Below are 3985 nucleotides of genomic sequence, written 5' to 3'. Positions count from 1 at the left end.
ACCATCTACATATTTGCCATGCTCTGATTTTCTTCTATTGACCAGGAAAATAATAGATGTATATTGGGGAAAAGTCTTTGATGTAAAAACTGCTTTGGGTGTTGCCAGGTTTCCAATGCTGAAACAACTTTTTACTGTTTTGCTGTGCCTCCCACATAGCAATGCAGATAGTGAGAGGGCTTTTTCATTGGTTAGGAAAATTCATACTGAGTACAAAAAAAAATATGGCTGCAGACACATTAACTGCACATCTGCAAATTAAAATGAACTGTGATGAGGAGCTCCAACTGCTACCCGAGCAGTGATATTATAGCTAGTGCCAAATCTGCAACATCTTTGTACAACAAAGAACACTCCAAAAAGGAATAAGATTTCAATTCTTGTTATAAATTACTGGGAAGATTTTCAATTTAACTTCATAATTTATTAATATTTTCACCTATCCTTGTTTACATAATATACTTGATGTGATTCAGTCATCTTTAGTTGGATCTAACACTGCTTGTGGTGTCAACACTTTTTTTCTCAAATGGAACTTTTACTAACCTTCATTCACTGTTTGACATGATTATATATAATTTATTACATGTAAACTACTATTTTAATTAACATACCTACTTAGTACTGCTGTTATATTTCAAGTAATTTTCTTTGGTGGAATGTAGTATTGTAGGTGATGTCAACACTTGTCAAATCGAACTTTGTGTAATTTTTATGAACTATTTAATATTAATACATTTTATTTGCAAAATTTACATCAATAATTCTGGTATTACTGATGCAATGTATATTAAATAATTAAGTTTATAGTTCAGTCATTCTCTTTAGTAGATAATTGTTTACTTGACTGTACACACAGGTCCATATACATGGAGGTCCATATATATTTGGACACCGACACAAATTTTCTTTTTTTTACCTGTTTACTGAAACATATTCAAGTTATAGTTATATAATGGACATGAACATAAAGTCCAGACTTTCAGCTTTCATTTGAGGGTATCCCCATTAAAATTGGATGAAGGGTTTAGGAGTTTCAGCTCCTTAACATGTGCCACCCTGTTTTTAAAGGGACCAAAAGTAATTGGACAATTGACTCAAAGGCTATTTCATGGGCAGGTGTGGGCAATTCCTTCATTATGTCATTCTCAATTAAGCAGATAAAAGTCCTGGAGTTGATTTGAGGTGTGGTGCTTGCATTTGGAAGATTTTGCTGTGAAGAAAACATGCAGTCAAAGGAGCTCTCCATGCAGGTGAAACAAGCCATCCTTAAGCTGCGAAAACAGAAAAAACCCATCCGAGAAATTGCTACAATATTAGGAGTGGCAAAATCTACAGTTTGGCACATCCTGAGAAAGAAAGAAAGCACTGGTGAACTCATCAATGCAAAAAGACCTGGATGCCCACAGAAGACAACAGTGGTGGATGATCGCAGAATAATCTCCATGGTGAAGAGAAACCCCTTCACAACATCCAACCAAGTGAACAACACTCTCCAGGAAGTAGGCGTATCAATATCCAAATCTACCATAAAGAGAAGACTACATGAAAGTAAATACAGAGGGTTCACTGCACGGTGCAAGCCACTCATAAGCCTCAAGAATAAAATGTCTAGATTGGACTTTGCTAAAAAACATCTAAAAAAGCCAGCACAGTTCTGGAAGAACATTATTTGGACAGATGAAACCAAGATCAACCTCTACCAGAATGATGGAAAGAAAAAAGTATGGCAAAGACGTGGTACAGCTCATGATCCAAAGCATACCACATCATCTGTAAAACACGGTGGAGGCAGTGTGATGGCTTGGGCATGCATGGCTGCCAGTGGCACTGGTTCACCAGTGTTTATTGATGATGTGACACAGGACAGAAGCAGCCAGATGAATTCTGAGGTATTCAGAGACATACTGTGTGCTCAAATCCAGCCAAATGCAGCCAAACTGATTGGTCGGCGTTTCATAATACAGATGGACAATGACCCAAAACATAAAGCCAAAGCAACCCATGAGTTTATTAAAGCAAAGAAGTGGAATATTCTTGAATGGCCAAGTCAGTCACCTGATCTCAACCCAATTGAGCATGCATTTCACTTGTTAAAGACTAAACTTCAGACAGAAAGGCCCACAAACAAACAGCAACTGAAAACCGCTGCAGTAAAGGCCTGGCAGAGCATTAAAAAGGAGGAAACACAGCATCTGGTGATGTCCATGAGTTCAAGACTTCAGGCAGTCATTGCCAACAAAGGGTTTTCAACCAAGTATTAGAAATGAACATTTTATTTACAATTATTTAATTTGTCTAATTACTTTTGAGCCCCTGAAATGAAGGGATTGTGTTTAAAAAAATGCTTTAGTTCCTCACATTTTTATGCAATCATTTTGTTCAACCCACTGAATTAAAGCTGAAAGTCTGAACTTCAACCGCATCTGAATTGTTTTGTTCAAAATTCATTGTGGTAATGTACAGAACCAAAATTAGAAAAATGTTGTCTCTGTCCAAATATTTATGGACCTAACTGTATAGTCCTTTTTAATTCAGTTGTTTTCTCTGGGATCTAAAATTTCTTTTTATTCAGTACATGCTTATTTGATCCCTTTAACTTGATGCAGTGTGATAAATATACCTATTACAATAGGAGTGTATAATGTGGAATAAAACAATCGGTGCTTTGGATTATATATTGGAATTTTTTCTTGTGTATAAGGGCTCATGGGTGTATGTAAGGGAAAAGTACAGATTTTGTAAGGGCATGGGGAACTAAAGGTTGACATGTATGAGCTGACTTGCTAACTTTAGGACTGCAGTTGTCATGAACAGTTTTGCACTCAAGTTTCCATCAATGAAGAGTTTATAGCATCAACGAAACTGACTTCATGTTAAAACTGCTAATGTTATAGTCATGTTGTCTGTTGTTGCCCAAATGAGGATGGGTTCCCTTTTGAGTCTGGTTCCTCTCGAGGTTTCTTCCTCATGTCGTCTGAGGGAGTTTTTCCTTGCCACAGTCGCCATAGGCGTGTTCATTGGGGATAGATTAGGGATAAAATTAGCTCATGTTTTAAGTCATTCAAATTCTGTAAAGCTGCTTTGCGACAATGTTTATTGTTAAAAGCGCTATACAAATAAACTTGACTTAGGCCAAATCAGCTTTATCCGGCAGTGTATGGATAGCAGCTCGACATTTTACCCTAGTCAACCGATGCAGATCTCTCTATTCTTGTTGTCTTACTGCTCATCGGCCAAAATGTTTCTAAGTAAAAGGCGTCGTGGATGACAAATGGCAAAGATGTCAACGATCTTGTCAATGTCAATCGCTCTGCCATAGTGTATTCTTCCACGTTTTCTTGATGTTATGTTCTAGAAACAGCACAGCTTTGAAGCCACAAAATGCAACTTTGATGGGAAAATATATAATAAATTGTTTACCTCTCTTCATGTCGAAATAAGGAGGAAAGTTTTGCTTGTTTTGACACAGCAAATTATTAACACAAGAGGGAATACTCATCATTCAAAACTAAAAAGACTGCAGCTACACTGGCAGCTTGACCATGCTTTCTAGTACGATCGTGTTGCGCTTGCGCAGAACTGGGTTTTCATGCCCAAACCACAGGAAGTCCATACAAGGTTATAGAACCCTAATGAGGCTGAAGTGACAATCTAGTTTTAAAAAAAATGTTAGAAAAATTACAGTGGCCACTTTTCTAATATTCTTATGCGGCTATTGAAAAAATGTATGGTCCAACGGGGGGGTCACAGGCACCCCAGGACCACCCCCAAGCTATGTCTCTGCAATGCATTTGTCCCACCAAGGTTTTCCTCCAAAGATACAAAAGAGAGAGAGAGATCAATGTGAATTGCTCTCTTTGACTACTGGCTCCTGGAAATATCAATCAGTTAGTTTGATCGAGTTCCCACTCTTCTGTTTTTTGGTAAGATGTTTGCACATTTATTTCCCAACATATTTAACAGCTATTCCACCAAATTGAGT

Source organism: Neoarius graeffei, chromosome 21 (assembly GCF_027579695.1).
Source record: "Neoarius graeffei isolate fNeoGra1 chromosome 21, fNeoGra1.pri, whole genome shotgun sequence".
Classification (NCBI taxonomy): domain Eukaryota; kingdom Metazoa; phylum Chordata; class Actinopteri; order Siluriformes; family Ariidae; genus Neoarius; species Neoarius graeffei.
The sequence above is the reverse complement of the archived record's forward strand: the minus strand, read 5'-3'. Positions refer to the sequence as shown.